General features: G+C 48.3%; 1 long non-coding RNA gene across 1 annotated transcript in view; it reads left to right on the forward strand.

The window, feature by feature from the left end:
* LOC125943055 (uncharacterized) overlaps window positions 1-5,189 on the forward strand; it is a 6,754-nt gene extending 1,565 nt beyond the window's left edge. The window contains exon 3 of the long non-coding RNA XR_007465518.1: window positions 2,348-5,189. This is a non-coding gene — a long non-coding RNA (uncharacterized LOC125943055). The remainder of the gene's footprint in view (window positions 1-2,347) is intronic.
* Window positions 5,190-22,951: the final 17,762 nt, after the last annotated feature.

The raw sequence follows: 22,951 nt of genomic DNA on the forward strand, positions 1-22,951 counted from the left end.
ATCGCTTCTGGTTTTGAATGACACGAAGCCTAACGAGGGATGGATGGATGGATGGATGAGGCTGAACCCTTTAAACCGGGCGGTGGCATATGCCACCTAGCCATGACTATTAACATATTTTGTACTTTGTGGTGGGTGAAATTTCACCCCTGCCTTGATTTTATTCACCAATCAGATAACCTCTGTTTGGTTATTTCTACCCGCTTAGTCTATTTTGCCTTCACTGTCCCTAAACCCCAATGCTTTGAAAAAATCAGCCCCGTTGCCTTGCACTGTAGGGTTAAGCCCTTTACAGAAAAGTATGAGGTGTTCAGCCGTTTCCTCTTCTCCACACGCACAGCACAACGTGTCTATACCTTGGTACTTGACTCGGTACATCTTAGTCCGCAATACTCCCGTCCTGGCTTCAAACAACCGACATAATCAGCGCCACCTGTCAGTGAAGTCGAGAGATAGGTGCGACGATGGCATATGGCCTCTGAGATCAGAATATCTCGCAGGCCAACTAAAGCTGTAATAAATGTGTGCTGTTTAGTGTACGCTGTACTATAGCGTATAGGCGTACGCTATTAGTTGCATATGCTATACTAAAACTGTCTAGTGTCGAAGCTAACTGGCACTTACTATTGCTACAGTATGCCAACAGATACCTATCACCGTATTTGTGCATTTTCTAAGAACCAGCCGTGTTTGCTAGGTGAAATTTGTAGTGTACGTATGAGTTTGCCGGTCAGTTCATGTAACTTTTCAGGATAGAATTTACATGGGGAGGAAAAGGGTACCATACAACATGACTGCTGCTAACTGACCATTTGTTTTGATGGAAGGATTAAAAATAGCAACACTGGATGTGTGCTTATGTTGTGCACAATTTCGTTCAGAGGGAAGGCGTAAGTTGTAATATAAAGGCATAAAATCACAATAAATGGTATTTGTGTAAAAAGGAAAGTAAATATGCGCAGACTAACTTCAATCACTTGTCATCTAGAAAGGACGCCTTTTATTTCATGAATTGATCATGGGGTCTGGCTCGCATGTCTTGTTTATGTGGTATGCCTCACTGATCTCTCGTGTCAATTTTTCACCGTAGGTGAAAACAGATGATCTTAATCCAGCCTGAAGTCCTATCGCGGCAATGCACGGCCAAACTGGACGAGCAAGCTGGTCTCTTGAGTGAAATATGGGAATTTATTTGGCACATTTAGTTACCGGCCAGTCTGCTCTGTGTACATTTGACCAGGTGTGAAAGAAATACAGTGAGCTGCCTCTCATACACACTAGACAAATTTGGTGGTATCTTTAACCAAGCAAACCTCCCTTGCCTGCTCGCCTTTCTGAATTCACTTGTGAACTGTCGTGCATATCCTGCCTACTTTATTTTTCGCTGGAAATGTGCGTGCATAGCAGTCCACATGAGAATTGAGGCTTGCTGAGTTAAAGATGCAACCCAATTTGTCTTGTGTTCGTCAGGGGTAGCATAGTCTGTTCCTTTGATCATGTATATATTCAGTCAAATGTACATGGGGCAGACTGGCTGGTGCCTCAACATGTGCCCAGGAGAGCACCATAATTCACTCAAGGGAGAAATATGTTCGTGCCACTTGACGATGCACTGACACGACTGGTGCTGCGCGCCAAATTTCGATTGTTCATCTATGGCAACCAATTGACCATCAAAATCAGTGACGAATACCACATTAAGGAAATGGGACATGTGTCAGTTGTAGAGATACAAGCTCTACTTTGGCTATCACTAATTGCTGAGAGGGTGATTAGAGACAGTTACTAGGAGAGCTCTTCATCTGGTTGGCTGGCACAAACTGTACCTGTTTCTGCACTGCAAAAAGCTGAAAGACTCTACTTGGGCTCACTGAAACTGCTCTTTAAAATAAATTTGAAACAGGGTAAGCTATATAATTTTGTGTGCAGCCCCCACACTAATGCCACTGGACGTACCTGCCATTTCCGGTTACATTTATCGCACGGTTAGACATATTTCTTTTTGCTACCAGCACTTATTGACATAAAACCGATGGCCTATTGCACAAGCAATAAAAGCACATCAAAACGCTTGGAGTAATGTCAAATTTAGGTAGGTTCATGTAAACAAAGCAAATTAATTGCTTTAATAAGAAAGTTGTGCAGACTGGGTAGGAATAGAACCTGGAGTGTGAAAGGAGCACGCTTCCCTTACGCCACGGCAGCTCTTTGGTTCTGGCTGACTTAAGGTGTGCCTAGTGCGTGTCACACTGTGCACGTCACATTGCAGCCATTTGGTTGACTAAAGGTGCTTTCACGTTCCCACACGTAAGCAGTCTTAATGTGTCTCTGCCATCTTTTATTGCAGGTACACCTAGGAAATGTTGTATACATTGGCAACGATAACTGGGGCCTGCTCCAGTGCCATCGCCGGGATTCCCTGTTCTGCAAAGAACTGGCATAACTGATGTGGGGAGCCCTGGCGCTCGGCGTAGGAGCGTCACAGGGGCTCCTTGTCGGTGCTTGAAGGACGGCAATGCTGTTGAGAAGCCGACATTGAGCCCCGATAAATTGGAAGCTGTGGGTAGTAAGTATCATTCACATTTTTTCAAGTTTTTGTAATGTTTGTAACAATGCATGTATTGCACCGAAATGATTAACTTTTCAGATGCATTTGATGCATATCTTTCGAAATGTGGTGCCCCTGAGGAGAAAAAATCATCTTCTCATGCTTGGTTTTGGCCGAGCGGTTGAATCGAGTGACAAAGTTTTTCGCGTTTAGGTAGCCCAAGAAGAAACAAAAGCAGAATTAACAAACCAGCTTATTTGTGGCTACTCATGAGTTGCATTTCTTTGTTTAAAAGTGCCTGCGAAGTGGCGCTAACCTACTTATCAGGTCCAGAATTTTCGATTAACACCGCTTCCAAAAGCTCGCGTTCTAATTTGGTTTTTCCACGGCCAGAACTTCCGTATTCGTCATCCGCGGATAGCAACGACAACTTTTGCAGTGTAGAGCAATATTCAACCCTTCTCCCGATATGCAACACCTGTAGCGTAGTTGTAGCCGGTCGTTCAGGCACTGAATTGCAGTGCAGATGTAGGCAACAACAGAAGAGTCAAGACGAGAGACATGCGGCAACTCTTTAACAAAAAGCTTTATTTTTGCTGGCCCATGTTTATAGCCGTCAGTCACTGCATTGCACATGCGCAATTCGCACCCTTAGGAAGAAAGTAAACTCTGTCTGACAAGTGTACAGAAGGTGTGCTGATACACACAGAGCCAAGTCGCGAAATCTTTTCAGCCTCAATTATTTTACGTGTTAGTTGATCACCGCTTCTGCTGGAAACAGTACACTGAGCAAATGACGGTTCACAGTCACACGAACTGCAATGACATTCAAGCCTACTGTCACGCACATTTTTCTTGACATTGTATGAGTGTTCTCTCAGCCGGTGATTGATACAGTGTCCCATTTGACCTATATACTGTTTACCACAAGGGGGATACAATAAACCACGTTGCTAACACAGGTGACAAACGGAATTTGGTGTTTTGTTGCATATGTGTGGCGTGCTGTGACATTGCCTTTGATTACACAACTTTAGAATGATATGCAATTTTCTTGATATTGTGAGAGCTTATGAATGTAGGGTATGACGGCCAGTTTTATGTCTGTCAGATGCAGTGACCACATGACCTCTACTCTGAAAAGCGCATGCACCGAGTGGTTGCCATGTGATCACTCCATCTGACAGACTTAAAGTGGCTGTCATACCATACATTCATAAGCTGTCTCACAATATCGTGAAAACTGCAGATCGTTCCAAAGTTAAAGTTGTCTTCTTTGCACCTCAGAAGCTTATAAAGTTGTGTAATCAAAGGAAATGTTTCAGCGCAGCACACAAGTGTAACAAAAAGCACAAAAATCTGTTCGTCACCTATGTTAGCAACATGAATTACTGTACCCCTCTTTCTTGTGGTAAACAGTACATAGGCCAAACAGGACGCTGTATCAATGACCAGCTGAGAGAACACTCTACAATGTCAAGAAAAACGTGCATGACAGTTGGCTTGCATGTTGTTGCAGTTCATGTGCCTGTGAACCATTGTTTGCTCGGTGTACTGTTGTCAGCAGTAGCGGTGATCAACTAACACGTGAAATTATTGAAGCTGAAAAGATTGCGCGACTTGGCTCTGTGTGTGTCAGCATCTGTACACTTATCAGACAGAGTTGACCTTCCTAAGGGTGTGAATTGCGCGTGTGCAATGTGATGAGTGACGGCTATAAACATGGGTCGCTGAAAATAAAGCTTTTTGTTGGAAGTCAGCACACGTCTATTGTCTCGTCTTTTCTGTCGTCAATATCTGTGCTGCAATTGACCAATATGTTGTACCAACAAGTCAAATTTATCACTCACTCATTGGAACTTCTTTCATCACGAATGAAATGTGGTTTTGGTACCGTGGTAGAGCATTCACATCATTTGTTAATTTTTGTTTTCTTCAAAGACTGAACTGGATGTAACAAGCAGCCGTGGCATTGCAAGGAAGCTTTATGTTAAAGGAATATATTGATACTAACGTCTTAACTGCTTAGCGCAATAAAGGAAGTTGTGGGTATTGTTTATTGTGCTTTCCTTGCTCTTGTGTCCAAACTTATAGCTATAATGGTTAGGTTTTACTGAAATTTGCTTTTTGATGTTTTGCATTATTCTCCTGTGTAAAGTCACTATTGTTTGTTTCACAGTTATGCGAAGCTTAAGTTGTTTGTAAGCATTTTTATAGCCTGTTTTCACAGTAAACATGGCTTACTTCAGTGTTTCAGATGGCACTTTATAGTTTGATGTAATTGATGTCTCTGCAGGTTACCGCATTATTGACTTGGAAACCAGTGAGGTCTGGATGCAAGTGAAGCTACCGAGGGAGGCATGTGTGCATCACTTGTGCTGCTGGCCATCCTCTGCAAAAGTGATGGCTGGCTGTCAGTGCTTGGATGACTTTCTGTTACTCTACGCCTTGGGCTGTGTTGACTACTTCATACTTGCTGCCATGTCTGCAAGCTTAGGCAAAAAGACCGGCTGGATGCTTGGCAGGAGATAGTATCCAACCGCAGTGTTACTGTGTTGTGTTGTACATTACAAAGTGAAGGAGAACAGTATTTGTGCTGTTATTAAGAAGTATAAATTGTGTTCTGCCATTGAAATAAGGGAACTCGACAAAATGCAAAAAATTTCAAAGTCTGACCTACATGGGAAAGCAAAATATATTGTGTTGTAGTTGTAGCTGTTAGTAGAGTCTTAATATGCGATAGAAGACCTTGATGTTTAATACAAAATATATTTAAGTGTGTTATCAGTATGTTATCAGTTTTTAAGTTACTGTTATATAAGTGTCATTTGTTTGCCAGGATGATGTAAGCAGACAGTAAATAAATGCATGGTTTGACATTATAACCAGGTTTGTCTGGCATTCACTATTATTTAAGGTGGACCAATGCATATTCATGGGTGCATATTTAACCACCACATATTCCTCCTGCACAAACAATTCCTACATACTAGCATTTGTTCTTAGCAGCTGATGTTGGCTATTATGCAATTTCTTGAAAGCACATGCAGCTACCGACACATGATTTTTAGAGCAGTAAGTTGGAAGCAAAGATTGATTTTTTTCTGTGGTCTAAGCTTAAATGATATGTTAATGGAAATGAACATTTGTGGAATATATTTACTTTCCTGCTACGAGAACCTCTGCACATTGGACGTGCATGCTGCTTCTCTTGCTGTTATAGCCAAAATGAAAAATTGGTCTTATGAACCACTTTGCAGCTTTGCATTTTTACTTGCAGTTAGTATTTGCACTTACTTTGCACTTGCAGTTAGCATTTATATGCTGTGCTATGGACAACAGCAAGACAAGTCAGGCAAACCACCATGTGAAACACTAAAGATTCTGGCTTAGGGCGCGTTGGTACTATATATAGTGCAAGACAGATGAGCTGCCCGTACAGCAGTGCTGTCAGCATTACACGGCTGACAGCACCGCAAACCCTTAAATTTATATTTGTTTGACAGATAATGCATTCTAGTAGTTTTCATGTCGTATATGCATGAAAATGTAAACAAGAACTGGTGAAAACAGCATTATTTTACGTATATAGTGTATCTTACCACAAGGTAAGGTACACAGATATCTTGGTAAGCTACACAAGATATATACGTAATAAACGCTGTTTTTCACTAATTCTTGTTTCACATTTTCATGCATATGCAACATGAAAACTACTAGAGTAAATTATCTGTCAAGCAAATATAAATTTAAGGGTTTGCGGTGCTGTCAGCCATGTCATGCTGACAGCACTGCTGTTATGCATGTCTACAAATATTCTGCAATGTCAGTTGAGTGTTGCTTCAACGTCACATACGTACGTTGCCTGAAAGCTCAAGTGACAAAAGGCAACATCCACATTACGTTGCCAGGAAGTTCTGTTAATGTTATGTTAACGTCGTGAATGTGCTGCTCAACGCTGCCACAACGTTACGACCCAACGTTGTCTGGTGATCAAAAAAGAGGACATTAGCAGCATGCAGGCAACGTTATACGCCGACATTTGTGCACATTCAGAGAACGTTACGGCAACATTTTGCGTTACTTGGGGTGTGGTGTCCACTGGTGCGTCACAAACTAATGGAAGAATATCTAGTGTTTGCGCCCCGCTCAAATGTCTTATGTACGGCGCGTGTGGTCCGGGTGGAAAGTATTTCTTCAGGTACTTGTACTGGCTATCTGCAAGGATCGCTACATGTGCAAAGGATAACAAGGGGCACTTACCCAGTTCCGTCATTGTCAGCTGGTCTGGAAATCCAAAATCAAAAAAAGATGGCTGACTAATGGAGATGTCATTTAAGTAGGGCACGGCAAATGCTTCACAACCCTTTAGAACCCTATTTATGAGGCGTGAAAAACAAAGGGAGCATTTTTGAGTCCGAAGTTCATCGTTGTCGGTTGATAGCTGCCTGTTGGTGTCACGAATGACGTGTGTCTGGTGGCCCGCTCTGTGAGCGGTACTTGCCGGTACCCTCGAGTAAGGGCTAGCGTAGTCGCATAAGCTGCTCGACTCACCTGTTTTACCCTCTCCTCAAAATTTGGAATTGTATACACGTCATCCTTGGTGAGAGCATTTAACTTCCGATAGTCTACGACGAGCCATGGGTCTTTACCCGGAGCTTCCACCGAAATCATAGGTGAAGCGTATTCGCTCTCCGAGAGCTTAATTACGCCACATTCGACCATGCGCTTCACTTCCCGGTCAAGGACTTTTCACTTCCTAGGAGAAACTCGATAACACTTTGACCGCACTGGCTCCGCAGACGTCAACTCAATATCGTGCTCAGTCAAATCAGTGCTACCCGGTCTGTCGACGAAGCATTCATCAAACTCTACTACAATTTCGCCGAGATCAGACAACTGGGATTCTTTTAGTTCCTCTCTCGGCTCAGTCCCCTTCAGGAGATCTTGAGCGCTGCTTCCCCCTCCACTTAGACAAACCAGGTTGTCCTCCATCTCTTCAGGGAGGCTTAGGGTAATATTCACCACTGCCTCCCTTTGCACGTAAGGTTTCGTTAGGTTGCAATGGTAAATGCACACCTCTTTACGTTTCCCTGGGGCGGAGTTGAGTTGCCAATTCTCGCGCCTTTGAACGGGTTAATGCTTGTACAACCCGGCCACCGAAAATAATGCCCTTCTCTCGCAATAACATATCTAATCTGTTCGAGAACACGTACTGGTAGAATTTTGGGGAGCTTTCCCGAAATGAAAGTTTCGATTGTTAACCTACCGAAAGGCCCCTCGCTGACCACTGTCGCGATTAGCAAGCACACGCTCTGTTCTTCCACCAGCTGGCGGATCAATGTACAATGGCCTGAGTAGTCAGATGGTGACACATACGATGGATGGACAACATCCACTGTTGCCACCCACCGAGTCGCGCAGTGGTCTGGACGGTTTCCGGTTCACTATCAGATCATGCATGTAGGCCTCGAACAACTTGATGTTTTCGTCGCAGTCATTGACATACGAAAAAGCAACCCTTTCCTTATTCCAGTTTACCGCTATGTGACCCAGTTCATTGCATTTATAGCAAATTATCGGTGTACCAGTCTCAAAAGCGTTCTTTGCCTTTTGTGGGTTGTTCACTTTTTCACTCGGTACACAATAGTCCTTTCTTTCATTTTTACCTGAAGAGACCTTTTTTCCTAAACCCGATGACTCGAAGGGTGCTTCACATAACGGTTATTCGCGCTTGTTTTAGAATTGAAGGGCCTATCAACTCCTAGACTGTTGCTAAGATGTCCGCGCGATGCGTACTCCTCGACGAGTTCGGCTGCTTTCGTCGAAGAAGGTACGTCGCCCCGGTCTTGTACAAAATTTCTTTCCTGCTCTGGGAGACAGTTGTAAAACTGCTCTAACAGAATCCGCTCCACTACAGCGTCCTTGTCACTGTAGGACTCAGTGACTTTTAAGCATTCGGTTAAGTTTACTCCTAAATTGTACACAAACTCGAGATAGCTCTTGTCGCTCGACTTCTTGGCGCCCCAAAATCTTTGTCTAAACGCTTCTGCGCTAAGTCTGTACTGTCTCAAAAGGCAAACCTTAACCTTCTCGTAGTTGTCCGCGTCCTCCTTGCTGAGCCGTGCAACAACCCCTGCTGCCTCGCAGGGCAGAACCGTCAGTAGCCTTTTAGACCTTCTGTCTGGCTCAAACGACAGTTTGTCGCAGGTTCTTTCAAAATTGGCAAGATACAGACCAATATCCCCTGATACCACATATGTACCTAGATATTTTGAACTCTGCCTCCTTGTTGAGAAGAGGTACCACTTGTTGGGGACAATTGCCCAACCTATTGCTGAACTCAAGTTCTAACTTGCGGAGCTCAATCTCGCGTTCTAGCCTTTTGGCCTCCTGCTCCTGACTTTCTCACAGCCTTTCCGGCTCTTGCTGCTGTCTGAGCTGCTCTTCCTTTTTTGTTCAATGAGGCTCCATGCTTCACTGAGCTCCTCATCATGGGCCCCCAAATCAATGATTGCCTGTATGATTATGGGTTTTCGTGCCAAACACTTGGATCAATCCCCAGTGCCTCACCCAACAGCAACAGGTCCGGCTTCTGCAGCCTCTGGAAGTCCATGATCCTTTCGAGTGCGGCTACTTCCAAAACAACAATCCGAAAATACCTAACCTCTAGGCTTTCAGCGAAGTTATCCACAGGTTCTAAAATCTACCCTCTTTTAGAACCTGGCTCACATCAAAGGAAAAGCCAAGCACTCACCCACACGTGATCGATGCCTTGAGACAGCTGATCTCTCGTTGGCCGACGTTGTTGCCGCTTGTAGGTTCAGATGTCACAGCTGGTCACCAGTTGTTGCGGCCCTAGGTATTGCCTTGAACCCGACCGCATTTGGTAGCGTGGCGTAGGCTTCGGGTTGAAGAAGTCCGATGCTCGCAAGTTGGGCAAACGGAAACAAACATGATTACTGGCACTTGTACAACTTGTTTACATGATCGAATAGGTAAAACAGTAAAAAGTGAAACCCTCCAGCGATATTGTAAGAGACGCTCGGGCGGAACAATTGCCGGCCTTGATCGCCAGGCTAAACCCACCTATTGCTACAATTCACCACCACCACTACCAGACAGTAAAAAGTTCCGAGCGTCTGGATGAGCCGTGTGTCCATGGCCCAGAGCACCTTTTATTCTTCGCACTATCTTTTTAACACCTCTGTTGAAAACTCTCCCTCATGGCGGTCGCCAATCACACACTGGTCACAACCCACCAATACAATAGCCAATCAAGAAGCACAAACAGACTATCGGTGGGCGACACCGCCAAAGTTCCAGCGGGCACAAAGGCCCTGAAGGGAAATTCTGGCGGCGGGAATGGGAGAGGAGATCTTTTTCTTCGAACTGGTTTCCTCCGCTGCTTCCAGGTAATGATGACCCCTTCGTGTCGTCTCTACCTCCCCCATAGTTTCAACTCTCTCGTCCTTTTGTGGCACTTCTTACTTGACGAGGGAGCTCGTTTCGGGATGATTAGCAGCTTCGAGCATCGCGTGGGAACGGTGCCCTAATAACAAATGGCATTCTCTATCAGCTCCCGCTGATATCAACATCATGGAGTCAATTCGAACGCTTGGAGGCAGTGCACGGAAATGCACTTTGGTTCAGGCGGCTTCTAACAACAAAGTTGCAGATGAAGCAGAATCTCTACTACTCCACCTTTTGGCATCTCAGGGTTTGCTCACGCAGCTATTAAGGCTGGGCGAGTCCCGCGCATTCACGGCGCTTCTCCGGTGGCTGAGCAAGAACTCGCTCCCATTTCCATGCGGCGCTGAACATCTTCCAATCTTTAGGATTGGAATGGCCCAAACGGAGTCGCCTTGGCCCGCCATGGTCCTTTTCGGACGTTACCTGCAGCCTCAGTGTACCCCACCTACCGGGGAAACGCACCATTTCAACTGCTGAAGCAAAGTTTCTTGTGCTGGACCACTTGAGCACAGCGTTTCAAAGCCCCCTACAAGTGTTGCGGACCACATGGGTCGGTGTGCGCACAAACAGATAGCTGTGCAGCCGCATTCTGCATACCCTCCCTTGATGCGTCATGGTCTGGTCGCCTGGATCGCGTAGTTTCCTCTACAACAGTCGAAAGCGCCGCAATTACCGCGGCTTTACGGTAACTACGGGCCTTTTGTGCACGAGATGTCGTGGTGCTGACGGACTCCAAGTCAGCGTTACAGAGATTACATCGTGGCCTACATCGAGAGAAATTTACAAGGCAATCTCTGGCACTGATTAACGACCTAAAGAGCAAAGGTTTTAACGTTAGGTTTCAATGTATACCATCCCACGTGGGAATTGATGGAAACGAAAAAGCAGACACCCTTGCACGCCTAGCGCTGATATGTGTCCCAAAAGTGAAAGTTCTAAATGCTTTTCAGAACTCTAAGGATGCAATCCGCTTTCAATTTAGGGCGATCCACAAGACTCCACACGAAGCCTGTGTGACTCATGGATTTACTCATGAAGAAGTGACGCGGTTGTACGGCATCAGAACCGACTGTGCGTACACCCCAGCGTGGTTATTCAAAACTGGGTGTTGCGCTTCCCCGTTCTGCACCTTCTGTGGTGACATTGGCGACATCGAATATTTCATTTGGCTATGCCCGCAGTGGGCTTACGCACAGGACCTTTGAAGGCATCGTTTTCCCCGGAGGGCCCGCGGTAATCAGGAAGAGAGCTCAACGACTGCTGATAGGCTTCCTGCGAGATAAGGGCCTCATCGACACCTGGTGACGCACCCCTGATCTCAATTCAAATGAGGATCAGGCGGAACAATTGCCGGCTAAGCATGCCATGCTAACCCCCCTGCTTCAACATCACCACCACCATCTCCAACAATCTTCCGAGCGTCGTTCTTGCATTCCGTTCTGGCGCGTGATCACCAGCAATCTGTCTACTGCAGTCATAACAACACCTCTCGCGCGGCAGACGGCCGTCGGTATGTTTGCCGCTAGCGTTGACATCTCTCAACCGGAAGTGAACCCTGTTTTGAAAAGCGCGTTGGCGATGACGTATATCACGTGGCATTTCGAGGAGCATTCGGCGAGGAGGAGAGACCAGCCAACGAACGGAGCGAAACGAAGGAAAGAGCGAAACGAGCGAGGGCCGTGTTTCTATAATCAAATGCGTGTATTACGACACCATTTCGAAAATTTGTCGCGCCTACGTGCTCGTTGCAGACTCATGCACAACTACAACAATCGTTGTGTACGATCATTGCATTCTACCGGTGCTAACATATGGGGCAGAAACTTGGAGGTTAACAAAGAAGCTCGAGAACAATTTAAAGACCACACAAAGAGCGATGGAACGAAAAATGCTAGGCCTAACGTTAAGAGACAGGAAGAGAGCGGTATGGATCACAGAGCAAATGGGGATAGCCGATATTGTAGTTGACATTCAGAGGAATAAATTGAGCTGGTTAGGCCATGTAATGCGTAGTATGGATAACCGGTGGACTACTAGAGTTACAGAACGGAGCTCCTTTACGAGGGAGCTCGTTTCGGGATGATTAGCAGCTTCGACCATCGCGTGGGAACGATCCTCCGACGGTCTTCCCAGCGTAGTTCCGGCATTCCCTTCTGGCACATAAGTAGTCCACTGAAGGACGAAGGCCTCTCCCTGTGAATCGGCGCTAGCCGATTCCAACTTGCGCCTGCAAGTTTCCTAACTTCATCACCCCACGTAGTTTTCTGCCGTCCTCGACTGCGCTTCCCTTCTCCTGGTATCCATTCTGAAACTCTAATGGTCCACCGGTTATCCATCCTACGCATACATGGCCTGCCTAGCTCCAATTTTCCTCTTAATGTCAGCTAAAATATCGGCTATCCCCGTTTCCTCTCCGATTAACGCCGCTCTCTTCCTGTCTTTTAACGTCAGGCCTACATTTCTGCATTCCATCGCCCTTTGTGCGGTCCTTACCTTGTTCTCGAGCTTCTTTGATAACCTCGTATATAACTGGACGTTCATATATATATATTACGCATGCAGAATGGATTTAATTACAGTGAAAAGCGTAGACTAGACATGGGACGGTCCGAAACAGCCGATCAGCCAAAAACCACGCGCCGCTTTCACTTCCTCTTCCACGCTCCTCCTGTGCGGCGGTATATTTGCCTCCGGGGCAGACGAAGCTCACCGAGCGAGTCAGAGCTGATTTGACTCATCTCTGACTCAGAGATGAGTCAGAGTTGATAGTACGGTTTCAATCGTGCAACGTGCACAAACTGCGCCTTGCGAGAACGGCAGTTATCAACTGTCACTTTAGCGATGATGTAGATTACTCAAGCATTACTCAAGATTACTCAAGCAAGACGTCACATTACTCAAGCATTTGAGAGTGACGAACGGACCCTAATACTCGGAGAGAAGCTTTTGGCAAAGTCCCCTTTTCCGAACCGGTGTCCGCAACCACACGTAGTCACCGGCGGCCAATCTGACGGGCAACTGTTGTGCGTCGTAGCGATCCTTAACATGAACATGCGACGATAAGCTTCTGAGCCGGGAGAGTCGACGTGCTTCTTCGGAACGACACAATATCTGCTCGACAGAAGCATCTTCGTTAGGTGAGAAAGGAAGTATGGGGTCGAGGAAACTTTGAGGATGGCGATCGTAGAGGAGAAAGAAAGGTGCGTATGCTGTGACACCATGTTTGGTGTGTTGAAGGCATACGTGACCAACGGTAATACGGTATCCCAGTTCTTATGATCCGCTGTGACATACGTTGAAAGCATCTTGACGAGGCTACGATTGGTGCGCTCGGTTAGGCCATTGCTTTGCGGATGGTGAGGCGTGGAATGGCGATAATCAGTTCCACAAAGGCGCATAAGCTCTTCCGCGACGTGAGCGGTGAACTGTTGGCCGCGATCACGTATCACCAGAGGACGAGTTTCGTGGCGGAGGATAACTGAATGCAGAAGAAACCCCGAAAGATCGGCTGCTATAGCTGAGACAAGTGCAATTGTTTCAGTATAACGTGTTATATAATCCACACACATGATTATCCAGCGGCACCCGGTGGAAGACTTGGGGAAGGGACCGGGTAAATCTATACCCACGTTCTAAAAAGGTGAAGTCGGCGGTTTCACTGGTTGCAGGGCTCCTGCAGGAGCCGTAGTCGGTTGTTTGTGGCATTGGCAGACATCGCAGCAGGCAACGTACTGCTTGGTTGTCTTCCACAATTGGGGTCAATAGAAACCTTGCCGGAGGCAGTGGAGCGTTCGAGCGAATCCAAGGTGCCCGGATGTAAGGTCGTCGTATATGGCCCGAAGTACCGCAAGGCGCAGGCATCCTAGGATTACGAGGAGCAGTGGAGCACCGTTGTTTGAATAATTTTTCAGGTAAAGCAGACCGTCACGAATCACAAATGGCTTAGGCCGTTCGGATCTGCGAGTCGCATCAATAATCGACTTTAGTGAAGGGTCGCGCTGTTTGTTCTGGAAGACGGCGAAGTCAGGAACGTCGGAGGAGATGGCACTTAGGTAGTCGTCGAAATCATCATCATGAGTGCCGTTGCTCTGAGAGGACAGAATAGATAAGCAGTCGGCATCTGTTTGGTACCAACCACTCTTTTAAGCAATGGAAAAGTTGTATTCTTGGAGCCGCAAGGCCCACCGAGCCAACCGAAAAGATGGGTCACGCAGTCAACCAGCCAGCAGAGAGAATGATGGTCGGTAACAATATTGAACTGGTGGCCGTACACATATGGTCTGAACTTGTGGATGGCGAAAACAACAGCAAGACATTCCAGCTCCGTGACTGTATAATTTCTCTCTGCTTTCGTCAGAGTACGACTTGGGTAGGCAACGACTGTTCGCGAGCGTCGTGAAACGGGACGAGCAGAGCATCAACTCCCACACCACTTGCATCAGTATGTAGTTCGGCGACCGCCTCCGGATCGAAATGGCGGAGAAGTGGGCCTGAGATGAGCAAAAACTTCTGCTGCTCGAAGGCAGCCTCGCACTGAGTGGACCATATGTAGGAAGCGTCCTTGCGAAGCAGGTTAGTCAGGGGACATGCAAGTTGGGCTAAGTCTTTAATAAACCTGTGAAAATAAGAACGAAAGCCCAGGAAACTTCTGAGGTCTTTCACTGTCTTCGGCTGCCTAAAGTTGCAAACAGCAGAAATCTTTTGGGGGGTCTGGCCGTATACCGTCCTTGTCGACGACATATCCCAGCACAAGGGCTTGACGCCCTCCGAAATGGCACTTCTTAGAGTTTAAAATGAGGCCAGCCTGTTGGATGCAGTCCAAAACAACGCCGAACACTGATTGTGCTCGTGGGAATTTCGGCCGAAAACAATCACAACATCTAAATAACACATACAAATCTCCCATTTGACACCGTGGAGGACGGAAGGTTGCTGGGGCATTCCATAAGCCAAATGGCATGACGTTATACTCAAATAGCCCGTCAGGCGTAAGAAAAGCGGTCTTTTCACTGTCAGACGGGTGCATCGGTATCTGGCAATACCCGGACCGGAGGTCAACCGACGAAAAGTACGAGGCGGAGTGAAGGCATTCAACAGCATCGTTAATGCGTGGTAAGGAATATACGTCTTTCTTTGTGACGGCATTGAGGTGGCGGTAGTCGACACAAAATCTCCATGAGTTGTCTTTTTTCTTCACTAGTATAACAGGAGTGGCCGAAGGACTGCAAGACTCCTGAATAACGCCTTTCTGCAGCATGTCATTGACCTGTTCGGCGATCACTTTGCTTCCCGTGGGAGATACGCGATAGGGTTTCTTACATATCGGAGTCGCTTGCCCTGTGTTGATGCGGTGGTGCATGCGGGATTCCGGCAACATCCGTAACCGCTCGCGTTGAGCAAAATCAAAGACCTGACGTGTAGCAGGCAAGCACTTATAGGAGTACACCTTGCTCGGAAGACGACAACGACTTGTTAATCATATGTCGCAAGTCATCCGAATAGGCGGGAAATGGTCGAGTGATGTCTGAAGCCGCTGCAACTATTCGTACGCCAATTGTGGCTTGCTTTTCAAATGTTCCCAGTTTAAGGCCGGCAGGCAGGGCAACAGGCTCCGTAGACGCGTTGACTATCCACAAGAATGCGCGCCCGTGGATGGCTTTAACAACAGATTGAGGGACCAACAAATTCTTCTTAAGAGCACTGTTGTGGTCTGGCTCGACAAGACCACTGCATGATCCCATCCGGACACGTGAAGAGCACACTGAAACAAACATGGCTGTTCTTACGGGCAGGGGTTTGTGGAACCTTCAACAGCGCCTGCTTGGAGCTCGAACCAGGTTGACCATCGGAGAGGGTCCGGCAGGGAAGACGAGGCGACGTAACAAGTAACAGAAGTTTAATACATGGTTACGGGTGAGTGGTGCGCTCCAAAGAAAAACATAGAAGAAAATTTCAGGGTGTATGCACCTAGGACAAATCAAAAGTGTCCTCCACGTGGCTGCTGGCTGGCTTTCTTATACCCTCCACCATCCGGGCACTCCCCCCCCCCCCTCTTCAACCCTACTGCAGGACAGGGCAAACCAGATGAAGTAGAGATAGTGGGTGACCGTAGCGGGGTGAACGTCCTCAGCGGGGGAGGAAGGGTTGCAGGGCGACGACAGGTTTCGTCTCTGAACCATCGCGACTGACACGTCTATTCATGTTGACGAGCGAGATCGTTACGAACGCCGATTACCATTCGTTTGCACGTGGTCCGAGCATCGCCGCTCTAAGGGAATCCTAGCACTGCGCGACTAGGCAGGAACACATCTTGAGACAGCGAAAACACGGCGGCTTGATCGGTCTGCAGATCATAAAGTATGGCGATTGGCAGCGCGCTCCGTAGCAAAACTTCTCCAGTCCCGCAGTCAAGTGTAGCGCTGGATGCACGTAGGAAATGTATGCCTAAAATAACATCATGAGTTGCGTGGACCAAAACAGTGAACTCCGCTCTTAAACGCTGTCCTCCAATCGCAACTAAAACCGAATGAACGCCAACACGGCGGAACATTGCGCCGCCAACTCCACGAAAAGTTTCTTTATTATCCCACGCAAGCCTATATATATATATATATATATATATATATATATATATATATTTGGCTGGAAAATACTTTAAGTATAGCGGTGGTGGGAGCCCCTCAGTCCAGGGCCCCACTGGCCTCTGCCGCTTGCCCGACCTGGCTAATTAAGGACTTTTGTCCTGCCAAGTCGGAACGGGCGAGCTGTGCCTCCGACTGCTCCATTGAGATATTATTAGTGGGCCTATGAGGGTGCTTAGTACACTCCCAGGTCACATGTATTAGTGTAGGTATGCCACCGCACCAAGGGAACGTGGCCCTATAGTGGGTGGGATACATGGCACTTAGCCGTTTTAGATGGGGGAATACCCCGGTCTGTATTTTGCGCCAATCGGCGACCTCTTCCCCGCTAAGTTGTGGGTGAGGCGGCGGGTATTTTCTGCGGACTCCGCGCTGATGAGCAAGGATGTCTTTTACATTTAAATTGATGAGATTTTGTGAGGGATAGTGTGAGGGGTTGGGGTTCGAAGAAGAGTCCATCGCTCGGTTAGTAGACGCTCGAGCTAAAGCGTTAGCCTGTTCATTCCCGTGTACCCCCGCATGTCCCGGGCACCAGAGTTGGCGATGGCAGTGGTTGAACGATTTGGGGATTATCGCGAGGCTAGCCGCAGTCACGTGGCCCTTAAGAAACATACATGTCTCCCGGGAGAAAGTGACCACGACCAAGTCCCTTTCCGAACGCTCCGCGTGAGCGACCGCGATCGCCACTGCTAACATTTCCGCCGAGGTGGGGGAGCCCGCCGTGGTCGACGCGGTAATTTGCTGCTGGCTGATCGCGTTCACGACTGCCAGGGCGTACCTCCTCTGGTAGCGCTGCCCGGTAGCCTCTGCATACACAGCTGCGTCCGTGCAGTACATATTGTACCTAGCGTTATTGTAGTACATCGATTGAATATGTTGTGTGCGTGCTTTGCGCCTTTGCTTGTTGTACTCGGGATGCATATTCTTGGGAATTGGAGCTACCGTAATTTTGGATGTCACCGAAGGAAGGAGAGGTCGGCCTCTTCGGTGAGATAAAACGGGTATGCTGGGATACTAAGTCGTGCCAATATTGCCCTGCCAGTTTTTGTGAAGCTGAGGCGCTCCCTCTGTCGCATCAGAGTGGCCTGCCTCAGTTCGTCGAAAGTATTGTGTACTCCCAAAGCTAGCATGCGCTCCGTGGAGATAGATTTAGGCAGGCCCAGAGCCGCCTTGAAAGCTGTTGGAATTATCGTGTTGGCCTGCCTCTCCTCTTCCCTGTTCAGGATTTGGTAGGGCAAGCCATATTTGATTCGACTAATCACTAAGGCCTGTACGAGCCTTAGGGTATCGATTTCTCACATTCCCGGCTTTCTATACGTCACCCGACGTATCATTTGGGCGATGTTGTGGGTTGCGGATTTGATGGTTTTGAGTGTCTGTGCTGCTCACCCGTCGCTCTGAAGCCACAAACCCAGGACTCGCATCGTAGGTACCTCTCGGACCATTTGGCCCTCAAACACAATGTTAATCGACCCTCTGGATTTGTAGCCTTTCGCGTGTATCCGGATGACCTCGGATTTTTCGGGCGCGCACTTCAGCCCGCTCGTTCGGGAAAACTTCTCCACCGCTAATACCGCGGTTTGGAGCGTGTATTCTTTATCCCCTAGGGAACCTCTGCTCGCCCACAGCGTGACATCGTCAGCGTAAAGCGTGTAACCTAGGTCAGGTATCCGATCGAGATAGCGCGCGATGCGACACATCGCCATGCTGAAGAGCAGAGGAGATATTATCGCTCCTTGAGGGGTTCCTTTGCTCGGCATTTTAAATATCTGCGATGTGATTTGGCCAATACTGATGCCGGCCTCGCGGTTGGAAAGAAACGCCCTTATGTAATTGTAGGTGCGCTCACGACAACCCGAGCGTTCGAGTTCCTCGAGTATTGCGCCGTGAGAGACATTGTCGAAGGCTCCTTTGAGGTCTAGTGCTAGGACTAGTCTCTCGTCACCGTACGGCATATTGCTTAGAATTTCGTCCCTTAGTAGGAGGAACGCGTCTTGACACGATAAACCTGCGCGAAATCCTACCATAGAGTCTGGGAACCAGCTCCGCTCTTCCAGGTATCGCTGTAGTCTGCTGTGGATCACCCTCTCATAGAGCTTACCGAGGTAGGACGTGAGCGATACCGGCCGGAGGGTATCGATCGAGGGATTCTTTTTCGGTTTGGGGATCAAGATTATTTTAGCCAATTTCCATTCTTCGGGCAAATCTCCCTTGGCCCTGTACTCGCTATTGAAAGTCTTTGTTATTTTCGCTAGGGCCACCGAATCCATGTTTCGAATCATTTGAATTTGTGATTGTGTCTAGGCCCGGTGCCAAGTTTTTAACTGCGGCTTGCGCCGCTTCGTACACTTCCGCGTACGTTATTTCTTCGTCAAATTTAGGGTTGGCCTCTCCCGCCAATGGTCTCGCCATGTACGGATGATCCCGCCGCGGGTGAGGGTCCTATGTATTTGTTCTGAAGGACGTCGACTAGTTCTTGATCTGTACCCTCGAAATTGTCTGCTATAATTTGGAGCTTCTGTTATTCTCAGTACGTGTGCTCATTGGGTCTAGCATGCTCCGGAGTATTCGCCACGTACTGGTCGTTCCCAGTGTCCCTGATAGGTTTCCGCAGAAGGTCGTCCACTCGTTTTTAGCTAGCTCGTTGGCGTGGCCTTGGGCTTGCTCTGCCAATAGAGCGATGGGTTGTCTTAGGTGTTTGTTTAGGCGCTGTCTTTTCCATCTCTTCACGAGTTTCCGCCTCTCTTCCCATAAGCCGACTAGGTGAGAGTCTATCACCGGCGCCTCCGCTGTGCGCTCTATGGCTTTGGTGGTGTCCCCGTGCACTTGTTGAAGGAATTTAGTCCATTCCCGCATGTTGGTCGGGGCGGTATCTGAAGCTTCCTGTGCCCTCTGGAGTTTTCTATAACGAGGCCAATCGGTTGGCTTGGTGGTTCCTATTGTTCTCCGTATGTTGGGTGTGGAGAGCGCTATTCTGATTGTCATGATCGTTTCCCAGGTTTTCGTCGAGGGAAACCCATTGTACGTCTCTGACATGAATTGCATATGCACGGTCGGGCGCCGTGTCTCTGCTGACGCTGTTACCCGTGCGTGTCGGTTTGCCAATTTGATTGATTGCCCGTAAGCACAAGGCTGTGGCGGTACGCTCTAGTGGGAACCCTTTGGGCGATGTTTTCGCGTATTCCCATAGTATATGGGGCGCGTTAAAGTCCCCCACTATCACCGCCTTCTCCCTGGTGCCCGTTAAATCTTTTGTTGCCGAGAGAATTTGTGGTAGATCGTCCCCTTTGCTTTTGGGAGGACTGTGCAAGTTTGGGATTATTGTGTGTGCTTTACTTCGTTTCTTTGGCATCACACTGATAACTATGGAATGAGTACCTCCCTCAATTTGTGGAAGTGTTAATAATTGAGCGTTTATAGAATTGTTCACCAGCGTGGGGACCTTCGAATTTTGGGGATCGCTCAGACTGTAGTATCCCTGCATTTTGGCCGGCTTGGCTCCGACCTCCTGCAGACATATCACGTCCGGAGCGATTTCGAAGTTTTTGACAAACTGTCGGAGCGCTGCCGCTTTCCTGGAGAAGGAGCGGCAGTTCCATTGCCAGATCTCCAATTGTTCTGAATTTGTTATTCGTTGGGCTTTCCTAGTTTGATTAGCCATGTTGCCCACTCTTGTTTTATGCCCGTGACGTTTCCGCGTCCGAGCTATCAGATTCTGTTATGCAGTGGCTTATTTTAGCTTTTGCCGAACCCGCTCCAATCGCAATTGCGCGTTTTTTGGTCGGAACAGCCTTCGTGGCTGCCTTAAGTTGTTCTGCCACAAATACCTTATGTTTTTCAAAATCGTTCGTGCATAGCTGCTGAAATTACATTAATTTTTCATTGACTAACGTCATCATTTCGTGCATGAATATTTTTAGGTTTTCCGTTATCAATTGTTTGCATTTGCACTGTTGTTGTCTGCTCGTTATTTGCGATTGAAGTTGTCGGAGACGGCGCGGAGCCCGAGGTGATGTCTGTCGCCGTGTTCGTTTCGGCTATTTCTTTAGCCTGGCGCGGCGTTTCCAGCTGTTCTATTTTGTTATTTAGTCGCGCCTCTAACTCTGACATCTGCTTCTCTAGTGATTTTCGTTTGCGTTCTTCTTCTAAGAGCTGTTCTCTAAGTCGCGCGTTTTCCTTTTCCAATTTCTGAATGCGTTTATCATTTTCGCCAGTGTTTTGTTTTGGAGCAATGGGAGAAACAACCCTCGCCCAGCTCATCTGCTGTTTTTTAGGCAGTGGCGAATTCGACCGCTGCGAAGCCCTGGAGCTTGAGGGGTCCCTCGAAGGGGTACTGCTCTTCGCTGTACCTCCTTGTGGCGATCTGGATCACGATCGGCGTCGATAGAAGTCCTCCTCCTCTGTCGACTCGAACCAGCGCCCCGGTGCCTTTTTGGTCCTCTGTTCCGACCTCTCCCGCGATCGAGCCTGGCGAGTCGTCTTCCCGCGCTTGGCGGCAATCAGTTTGTTCCGGCACCGACGGGTCTCGAGCCCCGCCGCCCTGCACACGGCGCACTTCACTTCACATTCGTGTCCTTGTGGGGGTGGATTTTCGAGTCCGCAGCCCCGGCATATGTTCTTGGGGTTCGGACACACGTCCGAGCGGTGTCCCTCTTGCATGCACTCCAGGCACATTTGGACTGTCGGCCTGTAGTCCGTACACCGCATTTCTACTCCCATGTAGTACACGCATTTGGGGCGCGTGCCGCCCGAGAAGGTGAGGAGAGCGGTGTTTGAACTTCCAAGCATTCGGGCCCTTTCGATGGTCACTCCTTGGGTCCTTACTCGCAGGTGTTGCTGTAGATCTGCTGATTCGCTGTGTGCTGGAAATCCGTGCACCACCCCTTTGTAGCTATCATCTGGATCCGCTACGTACAAGTTGAAGGAGTGTTGTTTGCCTCGCAGCTCCATGCATGTTATTCGACGAATGACGTCCGCCACTTCCAGAGAGGGTGCGGAGACGATGATGATAGTCGCCCCCTCTCGGATTCGCAGTATGAAGTCCTCTCCGGTAATATTTCGTTGGTTTGGTCCGCTTCCTGGGATTATCGACCCGGTAGAGCGAATAATCTCTCGTGGTATTTCTGTTTTCAGGTATTCCTTGAGCATTAGTCCTTTGTGGGGTTTCAGTATTATTTTGATGTCATTCTTCGGTAATGGTGGCAGAGGCTTCCCCCTCGCCGGGCGCATGTTGCGACGACCAATGCCTGTTTCGCTGTTTTGCCCGTCTCCTTTCGCGCCGTCAGCTGATGGCCCTTCATTAATATTATTCTTGTTGGAAGCCTTTTCCTTGTCATTGTGCTTGGCAGCCTCTCGCTGTCGCCGCGATAGAACTAACTGCCAGCCGTCCGTCGCCTGGTTATGGGCGGCGATCCCCTGGCTTTTGCTAGTCCCCGCTTCGCAAATTCGTCTTGTGTCCCCGTTTTCGTCCGCGTTGTTATTCGGATGCGGGGGGAGGGGGGTTATTTGGAGATCCATATCTTCTGATGAAGTCATCTCCTACGCTCAGTAGGGGCAAGTGGGGAGGCGGTCGGTCGCTCACGCGCTAAGCCTATCAAGGCCTAACGGGGCTTCCACCGCTTCGAATTTTCAAAGTCGCGCGGGATGACGAAATAATCACTCACGGACTTGAACTTGGTCTTGAAACGCAGCTTTGGTCGAGTGGAATCCGATGGGATACTCGAGGCAGGTGCACTTGACGAACTTTCGGCTAAAGCGTTGATAGTCGGCGGATCCCATATGAATGAGCGCGTTCTGGCGGAACTTCGTCTTCTCTCAACTTTCTGTCCAAAGCGATGTTTCAAGCGCAGGCTCATAATAGAAATAGCGGCACCAGTATCGACAAGAGCAGTAGTATTTACACTATCTATACATACACACACACACACCTTTTTCTTCAGAATAACAATAGACGGAGGAATTGGCGAGTCTGACCGTCCCGCGACCGCACCTCCATCGGCCGCACCAACTAGTTTCCCAGCTACGGCGGGGAAGGCGACCGACGACGGCGCGGGGATAGCGAACGGCGCAGTCGGCTCGGTGGCAGTGTAAGGCTGCGCTCGGAGACAGTGGACTCATCGTGCGATTGGTACGACCACTGTTGCCGCAGAGGTTGAACTCCAAATTGTGCGGGCGGGTCTTCGTGCACAGGAGCTACGTACGCCGAAAAAAAATCACTGCATATCCACGACGTGAACGATGATGAGTGGGCGAAGCACCGGGGGCTCATTCGGGTGAACCAGACATACGG

This window comes from Dermacentor silvarum, chromosome 2 (assembly GCF_013339745.2).
Source record: "Dermacentor silvarum isolate Dsil-2018 chromosome 2, BIME_Dsil_1.4, whole genome shotgun sequence".
In the NCBI taxonomy this organism is placed as follows: domain Eukaryota; kingdom Metazoa; phylum Arthropoda; class Arachnida; order Ixodida; family Ixodidae; genus Dermacentor; species Dermacentor silvarum.